The sequence below is a fragment of the Lissotriton helveticus genome, chromosome 3_1 (assembly GCF_964261635.1).
Source record: "Lissotriton helveticus chromosome 3_1, aLisHel1.1, whole genome shotgun sequence".
NCBI classification, from domain to species: Eukaryota; Metazoa; Chordata; class Amphibia; order Caudata; family Salamandridae; genus Lissotriton; species Lissotriton helveticus.
Genome location: NC_136061.1, coordinates 1300885864 through 1300908298, shown reverse-complemented (window position 1 = coordinate 1300908298; position 22435 = coordinate 1300885864).

Genomic DNA, 22435 nt, shown 5'->3' with positions numbered 1-22435 from the left:
CTGTAACCAGGTCCCAGGCTAAGAAAAGCCTACCTGAACCTGTGGTGGATCTTGAAACAATAGACCAACCACAACACAAGAGAAAGAGCAAGAGGGTCAAGGCAGTGCCTTCCCACTTGCCCCAGGTTGAGGATCAGACCTCACAGGAGGGTGATTCTGAGATCCAAGAGGAGACTGTCCCAGAAGAGCTTGAACCTGATCAGGTTGAGTTTCTTGGGGCAGGGGACCCTCAAGGGCAGATCTGGGGCAGGCTCAATTAACTTGCCCTTCTCTTGAACCCCTCAGACAGCAAGCTGCTGCTGAGGCTGCTGGGAATGCTCAAGGTACCCATAGAGTGTATTGGGATGATGGGCTCCTTTATTCAGAGGCTAGAGACCCCAAGCCTGATGCAACCAGGAGGTTGGTTATACCTCTGCAATTTAGAGGCTTCCTTCCAACCTTGGCCCATGATATTCCCCTTGCAGGACACTTAGGCCAGAACAAGACTTGGGACAGGCTTGTCCCTCACTTTCACTGGCCTCACATGTCAGAAGATACCAAGGAGTTTTGTCGCTCCTGTGACACCTGCCAAGCCAGTGGCAAATCAGGTGGCACCACAAAGGCCCCCCTTATACCTCTACCTGTGGTGGGGGTGCCCTTTGAAAGAGTTGGGATTGACATTGTTGGACCAATGGATCCCCAAACAGCATCTGGGCACAGATTTATCCTGGTGGTAGTGGATCATGCCACCAGGTACCCAGAGGCAATTCCCCTGAGGACCACAACAGCTCCTGTTGTGGCAAAGGCCCTACTTGGAGTTTTCTCCAGAGTGGGCTTTCCAAAGGAGGTACTTTCAGACAGAGGTACCAACTTCATGTCTGGATACTTAAAAGCAATGTGGAAGGAGTGTGGAGTGAACTATAAGTTCATCACACCCTATCACCCACAGTGCAATGGGCTTGTGGAGAGATTCAACAAGACCCTAAAGGGAATGATAAAAGGATTACCTGAAAAGCTCAGGCGTAGATGGGATATCCTTTTACCCTGCTTACTCTTTGCTTACAGAGAGGTCCCACAGAAGGGGGTTGGCTACAGCCCTTTTGAACTTTTGTTTGGCCACCCTGTGAGGGGTCCATTGTGTCTTGTGAAGGAAGGATGGGAGTTACCTCTCAAAAAGCCTAAACTTGATATTGTGGACTATGTACTTGGTCTCCGCTCCAGGATGGCTGAATACATGGAGAAAGCATCCAAAAACCTGGAGGCCAGCCAAGAATTACAGAAAGCTTGGCATGACCAAAAGGCTGTCCTGACTGAGTACCAGCCTGGACAGAAGGCGTGGGTGTTGAAGCCAGTGGCCCCAGCAGCCCTCCAAGACAAATGGTCTGGACCCCACACCATACTTGAGAAAAAGGGAGAGGTCACCTACTTGGTGGACCTTGGCACCCCTAGGAGCCCCCACAGGGTGCTCCATGTAAACAGATTGAAACCATATTTGGACAGGGCAGACATGGGTTTACTCGTGGCTACAGATGGGGAACAGGAGGAAGAAAGTGACCCTCTCCCAGACTTGTTATCCCAAAACCCTGATGATGGTTCAGTGGATGGTGTAGCCTTGGCAGGCAGCCTCTCTGAACAACAACAGATGGACTGCAGACAGGTGTTGCAGGCCCATAGACATATGTTTTCTCTTACACCCAGTCAAACTAACTAGTGCACCCATGTGGTGGACACTGGTGACAGTCTGCCTGTGAAGAACAAGATCTACAGGCAACCTGACCATGTCAGGGATTGTATAAAGGCTGAGGTGCAGAAAATGTTAGAACTTGGAGTGTTTGAGCCATCACAGAGCCCCTGGGCCAGCCCAGTAGTCTTTGTGCCAAAACCTCATACCAAAGATGGAAAGAGAGAAATGAGATTTTGTGTGGACTATAGAGGTCTCAATGCTGTCACTAGGACAGATGCTCATCCCATTCCAAGGGCAGATGAGCTCATTGATAAATTGGCTTCTGCCAAATATCTGAGCACATTTGATTTGACAGCTGGCTATTGGCAAATCAGGTTAGCTGAGGAGTCTAAGGCCAAAACAGCATTCTCTACCCCCAGTGGACATTATCAGTTTGTGGTGATGCCCTTTGGTTTGAAGAATGCACCTGCCACCTTCCAAAGGTTGGTGAATCAAGTCCTTTCTGGGTTGGATGACTTTTGTGCAGCATATCTAGATGATATTGCTGTCTTTAGCTCTACCTGGGAGGATCACCTGATCCACCTGAAGAAGGTTCTGGAGGCCCTGCAAAAGGCAGGCCTGACTATCAAGGCTACCAAGTGCCAGATAGGGCAGAGCAAGGTTGTGTACTTGGGCCACCTAGTAGGTGGAGGCCAAGTTCAACCATTGGAGAGCAAGATCCAGGCCATACAGGACTGGGCTCCTCCAACTACCCAGGCACAAGTCAGAGCCTTCTTGGGCCTGACTGTGTATTACAGGAAATTTGTAAAGAACTATGGGTCCATTGTGACACCATTGAATGATCTGACATCCAATAAGATGTCCAAAAAGGTTCAGTGGACAGTTAGCTGTCAAAGGGCATTTGATGACCTGAAGAAGGCCATGTGCTCTGCACCAATCCTTAAGAGTCCTGACTACTCCAAACAGTTCATTGTTCAGACAGATGCTTCTGAGTTGGGGGTGGGAGCTGTGCTTTCACAACTTAATGTAGATGGTCAAGACCAGCCCATTGCTTTCATTAGCAGAAGGCTGACCCCCAGGGAGAAACGTTGGTCAGCCATTGAGAGGGAGGCCTTTGCTGTGGTGTGGGCCCTGAAGAAGTTGAGGCCCTACTTGTTTGGTACTCACTTCCTAATTCAGACAGACCATAAGCCCCTCTTGTGGCTCAATCAGATGAAGGGTGAAAACCCCAAACTACTCAGGTGGTCCATTTCCCTACAGGGGATGGACTTTACAGTGGAGCACAGACCAGGGACTGACCATGGTAATGCAGATGGTCTCTCCAGGTACTTCCACTTAGAACATGAAGACTTATCTGGTCAAGGTTAAGTGTAATGTCCCTGTGTTTGGGGGGGGGGGGGTTGTGTAGGAGAGTAGGGTCTGCTATCCTATGGTCACCCCAATTTTTGTTTTTGCTTCACTGGTTTTCGACTTAATGTGGCTGTGGGCCTGCTAATCAGACCCACAGCCTGCTGTTCGCTCTCTAAATTCATAATCATGTACTATAGGTACATCACCAATTTGGTACTGGACACCTTGTCAGCCCCTGTACCATGCACTATAGGTGCTCAGGGCATAGGTGAATCCAAGGCCTACCAGGGGCTGCAGCATATCTTTTGCCACCCCTGGCTGGTACTTAAATCGACACAACTGGCTGTTCACACAGCTGGGGCAAGGTGGTGTACTCACTCCTTGCTTAGATATAGTATACCTATGTCTAAACCTATATCTGGACACATATATACCTATAAGTCACTCCTATACAGGCCTTTACAATCCTGGAGGCAGAGTGCCTGGTTTTATGTGAGATGGTGCTCTAGCATGAGCTGAGCCTGTCTGCAGTGTTCGGAACCATTTCCTTACTGCTGTTCCAGTGATACTGCCATACCATATACTCTTAAGTGCATTATAATCCTCGCGGTTAATGCTAACTTTGGTTTGCCTTTATCAAAACATGTCGTGTTTGGTGTCATACACTTTGGAATACTACCCCCTCGCCAGTTCTGGCGATGGGGGTAGCATTCCACCCTTCTAGAGGGAGAAGACATGTTACTTTGCTTTAAACGCGGTTAATCCTAACCAGAGCCTCAGCATCACAAAATGGATGCTGCTGCCCCGACACAAGTCTGACCTCCTGCTGCTGACCGAAACTTGGCAGGGGAGGCCTGGACAAAGGGTTTCCTGTCACAGGGAGGTGTTACACCACCCCAGACAGGAGATAGTGGATTGGAGCAGGGAGGGTTGAAAGAAACTAGACACTGCCTGGGGCACACAAGGTGTCCCATGCGAAATCCAGTCAAACCGGTTCTGGGGCACTCCAGCCCCAGTCCTGGCGCGAACTGGACAAAGGGAAAGGGGTGTAACCACCCCCTTCCTGGGTCCCACCCATAGGAGGGACCCAGCAGGTAATCCAGCCCCTTGATTTGGATTAAAAGTAGGAGCTGTGCAGATGCACATTAGATTATCCTGACTGAAACTTATGAAACGAAACTCTGGACCCTTCGACATCCCACTCAACGTGGAAGACTGAAGAATCTCCCTTGTGGTCAAGGAGTGACCACCCTGTGCAAACAGACACCATCCAGCACCTCACCGTTTGCTTTGTTGCAGTTCCCGCCAGAACTCGAGCCACAGAGATCAACAAGACCCAGCGTACCTGCCTTCTAACTGCCCGATCCACAGTCCCTGCAAATCTGAGACCCGTGGAGGCGACCTGAAGCGTGGGGCCGGCCATCTTGGAAAAATCTATGAAGCGCTGACCATGCAGCATCCGAGGCTCCCTCGAAGCTGTGCATTGGAGTTTGAGAAGCTCCAGCCCCGAGCAGCTTGTGCACCGAAGCTCACCCCTCGACACTCATCAAGTGCTCCGTGGGGCCCTTTTGCATTTTCCTGCTCAACGCGTTGGTCCGGTCGCTTGCCCGTTGGCTAGTGGCCCCAGTACCAACGAACCTTTGAATTTGCTCTGCTAGTCCGGTTGCTCCAGACTGGCCCTCGCTCCCCTGAAAAGGAGCACCCGCTCAGACCTTGCTGGTCCGAGTAAGAAGCGATCTTCGAATCCTGCATGGGTTGCATTTGCCAATGCCTGTTAACTCCGATCCGGAATCTGACTTCGCCGACAGCGAGAGCCTTTGTGGGACAGCTCGTGATTCACTCCAGGACATCCTCGGTGCCCCAGAGTCCATGTGGCAGCGGAGACAAGCTTCACAACAACTACCTGATTGCGCCCGACATTGCCTGGTTCCTTCCCGGTTCCTTCCTGGTCACTGGCTAGTGACCCAGACTCTGTCCCCTCTGCTTTCAGGTACTCTACATCTTCGATTCACCCTTTGATCCAACCGGACTCTTCTCTACTGGCCGCCTGCAGCATCTTCATCTCCAGGCACCCTAGATCTACACGACGAGACCCGACACGCTTTTGTACCTGTGCACCCGCTTCCTGTGGGTAAGGTAACTCTTGAACGCCGGTGCTCCTGTAGTGGTTTACACTTCTAGTGTCTAAGTCTAAAGTTTTGTCCTTCTAGTCCAGTCCGAAGACTCTTAAAACTGTAACTCGATAACTTTTACGCACCATTGACTTTGCATTGGTGCATGCGCGTGCTTTAAGCTCTGCACCCGATTCCCGCGGGCTACTCCCGTCCTAACTGCTGTTAGTACAGTGTAGTCCCAGTGATTCCCAAGGCCCTAGGCCTTACCACTGATCGATTAGTGATACTTATACCACTTTTTTGATATATGGTTTGAGTGGCCACCGGCCTCATCCATAAACGTGCAACTTTCATATGTTATACTGTGCTTTTGTTTAAACGCTTGTGCTTCTATACTCATAAAGAGTACAGGGGATTATTCTGAGAATAAATACATATATTTGTATAATATATAACTTGTGTGGTGTCCTTTCATTTGATATTACAGGATTCCATATGGTAAAACAGCTGGCTTCACATGTCCTCTCGAGTTAAGCCTTTAGGCTGCTTAGTCCATGCTACCTCTAGGATAGCTTGTCTTTAAGGATGACTTACAACCACCACCATAAGGGATTGTTTGGACTGATATAAAGTGCCCCCAGAATTGGAGACATCATACATCAGGCCAACTTCTCACTCCCTCCCTATACAGAGGGCACCAACAAGCTTAAAATATAAATAAACAAAAACCTCTTGCAGTGCATTATGGGGCTCTTTACTGGAACAGTGAATAATACATGAGCTTCTACTGTCACTCGGTGTCTCCTGCAGGTCATTTATTATTCACTTTGGTGTCCTAGCGTGCACCAGGGACACCTTCTGAAATAACAAATATTGGAGAGGAGAGTGTGGAGCCATACTCCCCGAGTCTTTACGACACTGGGGACCCCATCCCAGGGGTCTTTATTTACTAAAAAGGGGGTAGGGATGGCCCCTCTCCTCCAAACCCCCAGTGGACCCATACCCTGGGGCCTTGGTGCCCATCTGGTGTACCCACAAATTGCTATGTTGGGGGCCAGGGGGAGCCCCTGCGGACCCCCTCGGCTCCCTGCATACATCCATCCTGGGGGTGCATCAGGAGGTGACTTTGCTCCCTTTGGAGGGAGCAGCTCTTTTTGCTTGTTGTCTCCCAGCAGGAGCAGTTTGAGTTTCCCTGCCTGCACCCCTGTCCATGTGAATTTATTGATGAGAAAACTGTGTATGGAGGGGACACGAGTTTGAGTTACCTTAGGACATGAGGTCAAAGTTACTTGAGATGACTATAACTGGTTCATTTCAATGGTTTTGTTAATTTAAAAAGGTATATTTTAACTGACATCTTTCACCTAACTGTAATGTCCCTTTGACCTATGGGCCTGATTACGAGTTCAAGCGCAGCAGAACTGGCACAATGCCCCCTCCGCTATGCCAAACCCATGCCAGACCGCCCGAGGACCGCTGACCGTATTACGAGTTGGAAATATACAATTCATATTATGGTCGGCGATTCTTTGCTATTCTCATGGCGTTGCCTGGAAAACAAGCACCGCAATGGGAACAGCAAAGAAGTTCCAGTACGGAATGGACATGGATGTCCATGCCATGCTGGAACATTGTGGGGGTACAGATAGGGGGGAACATGTATGTATGTATCTCCATGGCGGGGATGGCCATGGGGGCCCTGTAGGGCCCCCTTTGTTCCTGCACATCTAGCCTTTTCATGGTTGGGCTCCGCAAATGAAAAGACTGGCAGCCCAGGAACATTTAATATGCTGAGTAGGACAGCTTCAGTCTCCCCTCAGCATTTTGCATTGTGGGGCTCCTGTGCTACCACCAGGGAACAAATGTTCCCTAGCACAGGCGATGGTCCAGCACCGCATCGACTTTAGAAGTCATAATGCCGCAGATAGTGGAACACCGCTAAATCGCCACATATATATTATTTTTCAAAGCAAACTTCTCCCAGGTGAGTTCACATACTGCATGCTGGGATATGTAGTACTTTCAATTTTTAAATGCCCCTTTGCGCAAACATTTTCCCTTAGTAGGGTCTGCCTTTCCTCATATTTATTTATTACTTTGTTCTTACCCTCCAGTGGGCTTTCGAATGACAGAGTGCTGATAATTATGCCAAACTGTTCACACCAAGACAGACTAGAATTAGTTCTGTCAGTGATGTCACTGACCATGTCATGAGTGATGTAATATGTGACGTCATCAGCAGTGCATTGCCGGGGGGTGAGTTATCTCAGCTAACTATAACGGCTGAATTTCTCTGGTTTTGTACCTGTAAAATGTCAACCTAACTATAACATCCCTTAAACCTCTGTTTTTTCAGTTAATTTGTAAGATGTTTTAAATGCTAATTCCCAACTATAACGTCCCTGAAACCTCTGTTTTCTCCAATGAATTACTAAGGTTTTTTAAATGCTAATTCCTAACTGTAACGTCCCTAAAACGTATGTTTTTTTCAATGAATGTCTAAGTTTTTTTAAATGTTAATTCCTAACATCCCTGAAACCTATGTTTTTTTTAAAATGAATATGAATAAACGTAAAACTTTTTTTCACGTTATCATCCATACGATTTTCTGTATTCTTACCTTTTAAGTAATTTGCTCAGTAAACTTATTTTAGAGTAGTATTGTCCTAAACAGCACTAAAACTGTTTTCAAACTTCACCAGTAGCTACTATAAACAACAAGGATAAAAACTGTTATTTAATGCTATAAATTACAGAAGTTATAACATTATATTTTTAAGAACACACATTTACAATTACATAACATTTTCAGTTTCACTTTTTTGCTGTTCTCAGATTCCACTTAACTTAACCATAAACAGTGATTTCAATGTAGTGTCATCATTGAACAGCGGGGAAAAAACAATCAAATTGGTTGTAGAAAAAAAACACATCAGCATAGATCCTCATTTTCAATATGTGTAGCTATGTGTTTTTCTATGTACACTCTGTTGATTACTTCCTTCATCTACATTAACTCTATTATTTATCCCAAATACATTTGCCAAAATATAGATTCTCATTTACATCTGGTGCAATATACATAACAAATATATAAACTATTTGTTTTTAAACACAATTTTCACAATGCAATATCAATTAGCGCAAATAATATTCCAAACATGAATTATAAATACTAATTGTTTGCAGTCCTCTCTACTTTCTGTTCACATCTTCCCAACAGGCTGAATAATGTATTCAAAACTTTGTCTTCAAAAATATCAAATATGAATTTGGTAATTCATAAGGCATTCTAGATTTGAATTCCAAGTGGGCATCATTGCAATGTGTCCATCCTTTATTACACAATAAATACACAGTATAGTGTCCAGATGTTGCAGTAGGTCTGTTATGGAAAATAATATCCACTGCTATATAAGTTTTTTCTGAACTAGATATTTGACTTGCATTAAAAAAAAATAGTTTTTCAATTTTCTTACGTTTGCTCTACAACATTGTAGCATTAAAATAAGATGTTTTCCAAATCTTTCTATATGTAATGTAGACAACAGCTCCGATCTACGATGTGAACATTTCATGTCCTGATTGGCTGTTTTTATGAATTTGTTAAAAGGTAGTGATTTGCAGTCTGGTATCGTCAAGTATATGAATCGTTCTGTTTCTATCTCTAGTAGAAGTAAGTGAACACTCTTCACATTTATGATCCCATTTGTAACTTAGTCCAAATAAGTTTTCATTCGATATTCCTTCAGGTACAAATACTCCAAACATAAGTATTAGAAATTCTTGGGCATCTTGTTGTACAATGAATCTTGTTGACAATGAACCAGTCAATCAATCAATCAATCAATCAATCATTTGTAATGTGCGCTACTCACCCGCTAGGGTCTCAAGGGGCTGAGGGGAGGGGGGAGTAGCTACTGGTCGAACAGCCAGGTCTTGAGGGTAAATATCGTTTACAACGATTTTTTTACAACGCAGTTTTTTTCCGGCATACCTTTTCTCTGCATAGTGCACCTACCCCGCAGACCATTACTCCGCATTTTTTTACACCGGTACCTACCGCACATACCATTACTCCGCATTTATTTACACCGCATGTGCATTTATCATGCATGCCTTTACAACAAAAATGGTTGTATATGTATGTATGATAAATGCACATACGTTGTAAAAAAAAAAAGAATTTGGCCGATCCACGTCGTTGTGAGGAAACAGGCTTTTCTGTTTCCTCACATCGACGTGCACCAGACGTGCACCGTCCCTCACAGAAAGACGACGTGATGCAGGAAGCAGAAGAAGAGAGAGGTAAGGGGGAATGGGCCTGGGGTGCGCGTTCATTTTTAAGGGATTAGGGTAGTGTTTGTGCAGTGTAGGGTAGTGTTTGTGTAATGTAGTGTAGGGTAGTGTTTTAGGGTTTAGGGTAGTGTTAGTGTAGTGTAGGGTAGTTTTTTAGGGTTTAGGGTAGGGGTAATGTAGTGTAGGGTAGTGTTTGTGTAGTGTAGGGTAGTGTTTTAGGGTTTAGTGTAGTGTTGTGGTGTTGGTGTAGTGTAGGGTAGTGTTTTTTGCAGGGTACTCTCACTTACCGTTATAACTTTTACTAGGAGTATACCTTTACCACGCATGCCTTTGCGTTGTAATGGCATGTGTGGTAAAAGTATAGTTGTGGTAAAAGTTTGCGTTGCCATAAATTGTTCTTGGTGATGGTATGCGGAGTGATTGTTAGCGGAGTAATGTAATATATTCAGTCTTGAGACTTCTCCTGAAGGTCAGCAGGTCCTGGGTCTGGCGCAGGTGGATGGGGAGGGTGTTCCATGTCTTGGCCGCGAGGTGGGAGAAAGATCTACCGCCGGTGGTCGTTCGGCAGATGCGTGGGACGGTGGCGAGTGAGAGGTCGGCGGAGCGAAGCTGGCAGTTCAGGGTGTAAAAGGACAGTCATTCCCAGGACCAGTACATATATCCAAAAGATGCCAAAGGCCAAAAGTACAATATATTTTACTTCTGTCAGTTGCCAACTGTTGAACTACATGATGTGGTAAAGAACAGAATATTTTTTCATGATTTCCCATAATTTCATGATGAAGATCTTTTACATAAAACACAACAATCAGAATCACATTATCATAGCAGTTGATACCTGAACCATTTTCCAACTGGTATCCTACAATCTCATCACATCAACAGTTTCCATTTTCTTTTTCTTTACACCTTCAAGTTTATATTCAATTACTTTCTTTTTTTCAACCTCAGTTGAATATTTGACATGTTTCAGTTTTGTACCCACTACACATTTTTCATATTAAACAATTATACTCTCTTACACAATTTGAATGAGCACTAACGTTTTCTCATTGAAATCCACCAAATACAAACCAGACAATGTTCTTACTCAAGATAACGCTTCATATGCCATTCCCTCTTTTAACACTGTACTTCTGATATTTACAAAAGCACTGTCTATACTTAAACCTTGAGATTTATGAATATTTACTGCATATGCTAACGACTGAGAAACTGCTTTCTTCGAACATACAAATTGTTTACAAACAAAAAACGTACAACACAATGCCCAATCTGTCTCAGCTCTTTAATCTGATCAAATGTTATAATCAAAAATTCTATTTCATCTCTGTCCTGAAATTTTATTAAATCAACAACTTCTCCCATTGCTCCATTTACTAAACCTCCTTCTAGGTTCAAATTATGCCATAAAATTACCCGACAGTTTTAACATACATGTAAAATCTTTTCTAAGTCTGAAGTTTTCAATGCACACTTTACTAAAGAATGCAATATAGCCTGTAGTCTCTCTGTGAGAAGAATAGTCATTCCTTGGAGTTCAATTTTATAAATAGGTTCAATTTCTACTATTTGTTGTTTTTCCAGTTTCAAAAGTTCTTGATTAAATGTTTGAACGCTCTTGCACTTTAGGCATTAGGCAAACTACAGACTGCTTTTCTCCAAGCATATTGTACATTACTTCAGGTGCTGTGTTTCTACTTATAAACAAGTTCCTTAATAGCCAACTTTCTAAAGCTTGTTTACCATCTTTCGTCAATACACCAATTCTTATGTCTTTAAAAATATTTCCGTTATCTTCATCACTTGCTTGTCGCATATTCATAATAAGCTCTTTATATTCAAAATGTAACCAAATGTTAAATTTCCAATACTTCCCAAAAATGTCCTAATGTCTTTATGGACAAGTGTTTTAAAAACAGGTTCTCCTTTTACAGGAGTTAGTTTTAGTAAATCTCTGAATACAATTAGATATTTTCCTCCAAACTGAACATCGTAATCAGTTTCTAAAATCTGTTGCATTCTCAAGTGCACCAAGGCAAGCATTAAGTTTGATACCGTGCTCACCTCATCAATGATTACAAGTTTAATTTTCTTCAATACTCTTGACACTTCATAACAAGCTTCTCCAGACAGCTTCTGAGATTCCAATTTATTTACATGTTCTACTGGTAGCATAAGTAATCTATGTAAAGTAATCTATTTAATGTTGAGTGCTGCTAATCCAGTTGGTGCTAAATAGAAAAACTCCCTCTTAATCTGGACTTTCGCAACTGAGATTTCTGTGGTTAATAAGATTTCCTTTGGCATGTTTCACTAAACATCATTCACATCCAATTACTGCTTATTTTTCTTCTTTTATATTTTCTGTAACTGTTCCTTTAAAGCTGTAAGGAAGCTAAGCCTAGATACATGAATGATCTAGCTCAGCATCAAGGGTGATAGAACAAATATTTCAAAATCACATTACATGACATTTAATTGATTTAGACACAAAAACATTATTGTGCACATGGCACAAAATGGACAGAGTGATTTAACCATAGACAAGTGAAGTAACAGCGCCGTAAAAGCGTGCCTGTAGGAGTTAGAAAAGGAGAAAATACATTGCTGAATAGTTTTAGCACTTAATAATTTATTTTAATTACCAGATTACTCATGCAATTATCTTTTGTTATTCAGTACAAAAGAATGGATTTAATGATAACAGTTATTTTCCCCTTCATTTCAAATGCATTTTAACTAGATTGTGGTGCTATTTTACAATAAAATTAGCTGAGAAGTTGAAACAGAGATGATAGTAGAGCCCTTAATGATTTTGAATATGTAGAAACGATTTTGGTAAAATTGTTTTTAAGAATAATTTACGTGTGTGGATGTTGATACATTTGTGGCAGTAGACCATAGCTGATCTATTGTGTAATATTACGTTGGTGATACTTTTATTATTTTTCTCTTATTATGAAGTGATGAATTGATGCATAATATTTGATTCCAATTGTGTTTAATTTATTCAGAGCTGATGTAGGCATTTTAAGCTTTGTTCTTTCTTGAGCTGCAGCTTTCCCTTAGAACGCATAAAAATTCATTGACATTTTTTCAAATGTTTGCTTTATTTGTTTTTTGCAAGGACATTCTTCTGAAGCTCATGGTGGAATTGCTCGGTGGTAAAGTCCACTCTCACCGGATGCCATAGACTGTTACATTGTGTATTTTCTTACCATTGGCTAACCTAAAGCTAGGAATGCTACGTTGCTCTCATTAAATGCCGGGGAAAGAATGCAGGGGTAACTAAATGTATTTCATGACTACATACGTAAACTAATCATACAATGGAGTGTCTAGTGGAGTGGCGCCACTTCATTAAGGTCCCATAAGGACTATTAAAGAAGAAACCCCAAAGGAGGAGCAACACCATATTATTTTTTTCTTTATTGCAAAGCAATAATATATTATCTTTGTCTTTGATAACGCAGCGCCCTACTTTTATCACTCCGGACAAGGCTTCGAAATGTTTCTATGGGATATCACTCTTAGCGTTTTGGATTTAATCCTTTTATCACAACGCCTAATTTTATCTATCCTGAAATGTCCTCATTCTAATACTGCTACATTCATGCAGTTGTCCTGGAATTGATTTTTGCTTCATGTTTTCTTTTTGCCAATGCTTATGGCCTCACCATAAGAGGACTTTAAAACTGATTTCTCTACCCGTTTGCTTTGAATATCAAATAGGAATGAACTATTGTTCTGCCTCTCATGGTGGTAGAAGCCTGCAATATTGTACCTGATGTTTGTTTGAAACCATCCTTTGGGATGTGAACTTCTGACTAAATGTGTGGTCTCGTACTACATGCTTTAATGTTCTTCACTGAGATGCTTAAAAAGCTGATTATTTGTATTCATTTTGAAACAATTATACAATAAGTAACTCTTAATTGCCTGAGTCTATTATTGTGTCCTGGTGTGCTTATTTGTATAAATTTAGTACCATTAGTACATTAACTATTTAAATTTGCTAAGTCTATTATTGTGTCCTGATTTTGGTTATTTAGAACTGTACTGAATTATTCATTTAATCTAAATGAGTTGAATGTTTTTAGAATATCAAGTTTTGTTTCTTTTATTTTGTGTTGCAGTAGCAGAGCTTTTAGTTTGAATAATTTTGGTTAGGCTTAATTTCTTTAGAAGATTGGGGTTTCCCATTGAAGTACTTTGTTTTTACAGTATGGCCATGAGAGTAGTATATTTGAATCTAATTTCAAACTTGTGAGTTACTAACCAATTATAATCCTCGTTCGGTGGCTAACCTTGATATTTTGGCCACCCTGATTCCCACCCCTCCTGTAGGTGGATAAAGATCCATCAGAGGTCTATTCACCTCTGTAGTGAGGGTAATGCTGAAATCCAACTAACTGTATGTGCTCAGTGCAGTTGGAGGGATAGATGAGTGAGTAGTGAAGTAATAGTTGAACTGAAAATATGTATACTGCTTATGCTAGAACAAATCTTTGGTTGCAGAGGTATGATTCTTCCTAGAGGAGTGAGATTTTAGGGTACCAAAAAGATAGCAAAATTATTGTCAAAGTCCAAAGACACCAAAAAATGTTGGGGGGGGGGGTTCGGAAAAGAGAAGGATTAATGGAGTATTCTTCCTGGAAAAAGTTAACTTGTAGCAGCGAAGGAGTGTGAATATTAATAGGGATGTGCATCGATATTGCTTTTGCTTAGGTTGCAGTTTTTGAAATGGCTGTGTGTTGTTGAGCGGAGTGAAGTAATTTGATTCCACATGGCCGCGTAATTTTAAATAGACTTCAGTCCTGGGCGGAAGAAAATGCAATTATTACCGACCTTCAATATGGTTTTAGAAAGGGATTGAGTACGATCGATCAGTGTCTGAACCTACACGCCCTTATTGAAAAATATACTAAAGTGAAGGGTGGTTGTATGTTTTTAACCTTCGTCGATCTGACGTCAGCATTTGACTGTGTCACTCATTGCAAACTATGGAGGGTCCTTGAGAGTTTGGGTGTTGAGAACACAATAGTCCAATTTCTTAAGGAACTCTATACGGGGGCAAGAGCTAGAGTCAGATATGGGAAAAACGGGGAATGTAGTGAAACTTTTGGAATTTTTAGGGGAGTACGCCAAGGATGCGTCCTTGCCTCTTTTCTCTTCGCACTATACATTAACGATGTGGAGAGAATATTATTACAGGAGTGCAAGGACATGCCGATGGTTGGTAAAAGACCAATCCCAGCGTTATTATACGCTGTTGACGCTGTCCTTATGGCAAGAACACCAATGGCTATGCAAATCTTAGTTACTTCCTTTACCGATTTTATGACTAAATTGGACTTAAGTATAAATTGCACTAAGACCTTCAGTATGAATTGTGGTCACGGTGCAACTAGAAAGAAAAGGACAATTTTTGTCTCCTCAAGTCTAGTTGACAGTACCTTAACTTTTCCGTATCTAGGCGTGTTATTCGACCATACTGGTCGATGGAATAATGCAAATAAAATGAGAATGTTATTGTTTAGTAAATCAATAATGGCATTAAAATTTTTTAGTAAACGAATGGATAGAAAACCAATTGGGGAGATGCTTACAGTATATAGAGCGACCTGCGTAGCTACTGTCACATATGGCACTGGATTGTGGGGGTATGCTAATATAAGAACACTACAGGTGATGGAAAACTCCTTTATGAAGTATCTTTTAACTGTTCCAGAGAGCGTATCTACATATGTTTGCCATACTGAACTTGGAGATCCATATTAAGAAGATACACTAAAGGTTGCTCCAGTTCTGGTATGGCATAGGGCCTGGACCACCGAAGAATGTAAACTAAACCGCTCCATCTTGAATGATGTGATGAGGTTAGAAAATGGTGGCAGGTTGGGTTGGTTAAGTTATGTAAGGAATTTTGTCATTGCCCTAGGTATGGAAAATCTTTTTACTGAACCCCTATCTATGTGTGACATTTCTAGAAAAGATCTCAAGGAAAAGTGTATGAGCCACCTAGGAAAGTATAGAATAACTAATGAGATGGTAAAACAAACGGTGGTCGCCCATCAGTTGACAATAATTACAATAAAAATACAGCCATATCTAAAACTGTATATGAGCGATCAAGAGAGATTTTTTCTATCGCGTTTTAGATTAAATCTAATATTCAGGTCACTTAGCTTCCCCAATAGGAATGACTGGACAAAAATTTTACCGAAATGCCCATGTGATGAAATCTCTGAACAATCAGACATCCATATCCTTTTCTTTTGCAAATTCTATTCGATCCCAAGACGAAGATGGATTATCCCCTTGATAAAGACTATGGAAATGAATCGTTGCCGTCCTGCTTTTTTGGCTGTTCAAAGTCTGGATAATATTTTAACAATTGTATCTATTTCGACGTTTTTTAAAAATGTTTTTAGATCAAGAAAGTCTATTATATCCTGATTGGTGATGAAGTATCTGTATTTGATGATGAGATTTTATAAAATGTGATTTTATTGTACTTTAATGGTTGCTCTGTTTTAACAAACGAATAAAGATTTTGATGATGAGAACATATGGTCAAAATCCATGAATGATTGTGGCTCTTAATGCAAAACTGAGGTTGTAAAAGGGTCCATTGTGGCCTAAGAGTTCGAGATATCACCTATGGGTTGTCTCTGTGTAGACACTGAGTAAGTTATCTACTGTTTTGTGGTGTTGCAAAAGGGGGCGGTGATGGACGGAGCATCTGAACCAATCAAACACTCACACCCAGTCAACAGATCTGGGTTTAATCCATCACCGTTCTTTAGCCCACTCTGCCACCCCAGTACAGACATGGCCATATGCAAATCAGTCTGACCCTGTGCCTCATGGGAACAGTCCAGCCCGAACTGCCAAGCCATGCCTTCCCTGGACCGGAAACAAGCTTCTGAGGACCGGTTTCTGGCATTTCAGCCGTCTTCAGCCCGGCTTGCTTCAATCCAGTGGCAAAGTGAGCAAAGGACTCACGTCTGAGCATACCCTGCCAACTTATGGCGAACATGTGGTGTTGGTTCGAGAGGTGGTCAACAAGGTTTTCTTTGTGTGTTAGTGGTAAATGGTTGGTATAGTTGATCTAGGGTGAAATCCCACTGGTCGAGATTTCATTAAAGTAAATGATTGTAGAAAAGTTTAGTTACCTTTTAAGAGAGTATTTCCTTTAGTGGAGCAGGCAGGTTTATATGTTGCTTGCCTTGTATTGTGATTTTGCTAGCGAAACTGCACTGAAGACTATAGTGAAGGAGGGTGAGCTTCTGCAGAGAGCGAGGTTGATGTTACAGTGTTTCTCGCTGTGATTGGTTGGTGTAAAGTAACACTGGGACTGGTTGACTGCGTCATAAAAGTGACACTGTTATTGGTTAAACTAGCTGAACAAGTGAGTTGTGAGAGCAAATTCATTTCTGGTATGTTCTGGAAAGCGTTTGCGAATACATAATTGAAATAGAATGACATTTTTACAAAGCATTACATAAAATGATACAGAAAAATTAGACTATATCTGTTAGGGAAAAGGGGAAGCACCACTTGAGTGTACACCACGACACACTATCATGATGAACAAAGAATTACATCGATGTTTGGGGCTTAAAATTTGGCACAGACTTACTGAAGAAGACAAGGGTTTACAGTTTCCTCATTATGAGACATTCAATTTGCGAATTATTGAGAATTTAAGGAATAAAATGTACGAAATAAAACCACCTCCTAGACCAACCTTATTTGAAGCTTTAAATACAGGGGGACACATGGCACATCAGAAACAGATGGAGAAGTAGCAAGGGAGATGTAGGAGAACTATGGATCATTACACAGAAGTTAGATGGGATTCACAACAGAAAAGGTGTAGAGCAGACATTGTACATGGTACAAGAATATAACCTGTGTTAAAAGTTGAAGGAGATGATAAGGAAAAGAGAAAAAGAAACATACAGAGACAGAAAAGAATGACACAGGGAAACAAGGAGAAGAGAGTGACATCGATGATGAACTTTCAAATGACTTATTGGTAAATCGTCCACCACCCTACAATGAACTACAGAGTGAAGGTTTGATAAACTCTAGTACAGTTGAGATTCCAAATGCACCTTCAATTCATGACTTGCCTAAAGAACATACACTTATTATTCCTGTAAAAGGGATGACAGAATTTACAGCTCCAATGTATCTAATTTATTCAAATTATTTTGATACTGTAACTGTTCCTGTGCTATTGGAACTGATGTACCTCTTTACAAGTCTGAGTTACAGGTACATACGCTATACAATTTGGCAGTACCTATTGAACTAAACGCAGCACAAACTAATCCAGTAGAATTAACAACAAGATCATTGCTTCAGACACCTATGTCTCCAATTCGAAGTGATTCTACTACAGAAGCTAAGAATGTAGGTTACATTCCTAATCAGATTCAATGTGGGCGGATGAGCAGATTTTTACAGGGGTGTCTGCCTTTTTATTCCCCTCGAAAGAGTGGATCTCTTGAGATGGCTTATCATGCTTCTGACAATACTATGATAATGGGAAGTATAGTTCCAGATGCATCTGCATTAAACATACAACCTGGAATGAGTGCAAATTTGAGCAATGGAGGATTTAACTAAATACTCCAAGAGAGCAATCAGGATTTACTCCTCAAGAATTTGAGAAATGTCTTAAAGGCTATGGTACATCTATTAAAAATCGAAATGTTGACAATGCTTCAGTTTCGAGGTCAGATCCAGTTGCAGTACAAGCTCCAGTTTCATTTTCAGCTCCAACTTCGATGTCAGTTCCAGGTTCAAATCAAAATGTTTAGCTCCGGGAAAACTAAGCCAGTTGACATGAGTAAGCTAAAGGTGGAATTGTAAGGAATGATGCTGGGAACAATTAGTCCTTCACAATTAGAAACATCTCAGGAGGAGAAACTATTGTTTATCTGTAAAGACATTACCCAACGAGCAAGATTAACACATGAGAAATTGCCTGAATTGGCTCAAAAATAAGATGTATATATTCAAAAGTCAAAGGTTTTAGTGAAATACTATAGGTTAGACTTTAGTTACCAAGACATTATGAATTTGAGAGTTCCTGGAATGAAGTTGAAGATTAAATACCTGGTGACATTGATTAGGAAATGGAGCGAGAGAGAAAAGTGGGAAGCAGATGGCAAAAAAAAGAAATAAAAAGAGTTAGGATGCAGTCATTGCCTGATGCACTAAATGGAAATGAAGGAGAAATACTGGTGCTCCCGATGAGAAAAGTACTTGGTGGAGGTTATGTTCATGTACCATGGAAAAGACCTGATATTTTGTCATTTACAAATGATTTCCAGAAATCGAGAGAAAATCTAGTGGAATGGTACAGACAGATTGAAAGATTTTTAAAAATGTTGAACGTTTTGTGGATCAATTTGCATACTCTGATTGACATTGTGATACCAGGCGATATGTCGCCAAATGTAAAGTTACTGCGGATTGGCCTAGGACAGAATTACAGAGGGATCCTAAAAGAGGAGCACCATCTCCAATGGTATTGAAGAAATACCAGCAGGTAATAAATCAATTTAAGACAAACATTTCCCTTAAAGAGATTGATTGACTGCAGTTTGCCAGAACACAGGAACTAAAAGAGACAGTACATGTCTATTATGAGAGATTGATTCAGGCTTTCAAGCAATATAGTAGTTTGGACAACGTCACAGAAAAGGATATGGTACATTTTGTTTTCAGATTTGTGCATGGTTTGAGACCTGAGATTTCTAACATGATTCAACAGCAATTGCTTTATTGGCAAATTAAACTATTCAAAGAGATTTTGCATTATGCAAAGTATTGTGGGGATGAGATTGAGATAAAACACATGATGGTTGCTCAGAAAAGAGCTGTGCAGAAAGGTCAGAATCAGGTAAGTTCAAAGACTATCTCTCCAGTACAGGGAGCATATAATACAGTTCCAATGATACAGGGTGTTAATGGTTCATAGCAATAGAATTTTCAGCCACAAGGTAGAGGTTGTGATTATCCAGTTGATCTAAGAACTGGTGTTTATGTATCACTTTTGAAGAAGTTGAATCCACGTTATGTTTGCGAAAAATGTGGACATTGGAAACGCTAGTGTACATCAATTGTGAATAACAGTCTCAGGGAAATAACATGGTACAGAATCATCTGGCACAGGGTCAGAGAATGCAAAATCTAATGTAACTCAGTCAATGCAAATGCCCCAAGCTCCGATGCCTGCTCAAATTGTTAAGGTACAAAGGTATAATGCAAACCTGAATTAACAGTCGAACAGAAACTCCTTTCAGAACCAGGATGTGTCACAACAGTCTTTGATTCATTTAAATGATTTTGACCAGGAACCATCAGCCTGAAAGTACCTGAGAGAGGAGGAGCACTGCGAGCTAGGCGTAGCCTTAAAGGTAGACTAGAGTAATCCCTATGTGGATGGAGAAGTGAATCGCAATCACGTCTCGTTCCTTGTCGACACTGATCCTATCCGTTCATCTTTGAGAACAGCAGAGGTTCCCAACCTACCCCGCCGGGAGAAAGTATCCATGTTGCAGTAGTTATAAATAAAAAGTTTTCCACTCCAATTTCAGACCCTGTTTCAGTTAAAATAGAGCCCTCTAAGGATTGACAATCAATTTGTGATGTGTGATACAAGTTCAGTGAATTTACTCAGACGTGACCTACTATGTAAGTTAAATTGTTCCATTTATTGTACACCAGAGGTATTGAGATTCACAAATGTTGAAGATGTTGTTTTTAAACTTTCTTGACAGAAAACTGATGTGGGAATGTATCCTCTCCTGACAAGTGAGGATTTGCCCATTGAATTGAGAGACACTGTGTTGCCTGACGCCTGGGACTTTACAGGTAAAGACATCAGACTAATTAAAGGGGTTGAACCAGTCTGAATCATCGTTAAATCAAATGCAGATTTTCTAAGATTCCCACAATACAATTCAACTCCAGATAGTATTACCGAAATTTCTCCTGTGATCGACTCAATGATTGAGTAAGGGGTCATAATGGAGATAATGGAAAGTCCACGTAACTCTCTAATTATGGGCTTAAAGAAGCAAAATGGCAAGTATCATATTGTGCAGGATTTGCATAGGGTTAATGCGATTATTGTTCCATGTTGTCCTGTGATACCAAATCCAGCTGTGATTTTGTTCCAAATTCTATGTGAAGCCGAATGGTTTTTCATTATCAACTTATGTCAGGGTTTTTTTCTCAATTCCATTGCTTGAAGATAGCCAGTATCTTTTTGATTTCCATTTCAGCAGTCGTGTTTTGGCAAGGTGCCAAGTCCCACAGGCTATACGGAGAGCCCCTTAATCTTTAACCAGATACGTAAAAAGAATCTTGAGTTTCTGATAATGCCAAATCATTCAGTATTAGTTCCGAACATTGACGAACTACTGGTGGCGTCAAATACAAAGGAAAGTTGCAGGATTGATACTATTGCACTATTAAACCTCTGGGCACAGCACAGACATAAAGTATCCTGACCAAGTTACAGTTTTGCAAAACAGAAGTCCTGTACTTACGCCATCACATTGAGAAAGGAGCAAGAAAATCGTCACAAGAAAAGATTGCAATGATTATTAACATGAATCCACCAACTCTCCAAAAGGAAGTCTGAATGTGGTCAGGAATTGTGGGCTACTGTCAGCAGGAAATTCTAAATTTTTATTTGACCTCAACGCCTCTTCAGACGTTGACAAACAAAGATGTGTCTGATCTGGTACTTTGGGATGGCAGTTGTATGACAGCTTTCACTGTGCTGCAAGAATGTCTTTCTAGGGCACCAGCATTGGGAATGAAAGATTACAATAAATGCTTTGTGTTGTTTTGCAGTGAAAGAGAAGGCTGCGCTCTTTCAGTGTTGACAAAGATGCATGGAAGCAATCACAGACCGAATGCCTATTTTTCAATGGCACTTGACCCTGTTGTGGCTGCATTGCCTGAAGGCTTGAAAGCAGTTGCATCTGCATGCATGAGTCTTCAGCCGTACGAAAGTATAGTCCTGGGACATCACATCCACTGCCTGTATTTGTACACAATTCAGTGGAGATACTGTATCTGACTAATAGTCATTCAACTAAGTATGAATAGATTTTGCTTGGTGCAGAGAATGTGATGCTCAAAAGATACATTATACTAAACCCAGCTATTTTGATGCTACTACCGGGAAATAAGAAAGTGACTGACGAAGTTGAGTATGATTGCTTGGATGTGACTGAATTATGTACTGAACAATGACCTGACATTTTGGACAACCCATTGCCTGAATCTAATCATGTGTCGTTTGTTGATGGATTGTGTTAGAGAGACAATGAAGGAAATCTAAAAGCTGCCTCAGCTGTCTGTACAGTTGGAGGTGTTGTTGAAGCCTCGTGGTTGCAAGGAGTGTATTTTGCCCAAGTCGATGAACTTGTCGCCTTGATGCGAGCTTGAAGCATTTCAGAGCAACTCATAGTTATAATTTACACTGATAGTATGGCTTTGGAACCGTACATGACTTTAGGCAATTGTGGTCATAGCGTGGGATCATGACATCCTATGGTTCGCAAATACGGAGCAAATTGTGTGTGTAAAATCTTTTGCAGTCCCTACAATTGCCTGCCCAAATTGTAGTAGTGAAATGTGTTGCTCATAAGCAGGGCACTGACTATGTCACTGTTTGGAATCGATTTGCCGATGGAATGGCAAAGTATTGCGCCTTAAATGCACATACTTTCATTGAGGAAATCTTGAAAGAAACATCAAACATAATAGGATGCAATTTATTGTTGTCAGCAGTAGATATCTGAGGTGAGGTGAGTAAGTTATAGGAGGAAGTGACAGAAACCGAACAGCAAGGTTGGGTGCGATCAGGCTGTAACAAAAAGAAGAATATGTGGGTTTACACTGATGGCAGACCTGTTTTGCCTGACAGTCTATTACCACATATTGCAAGACATTACCACAGACCTGC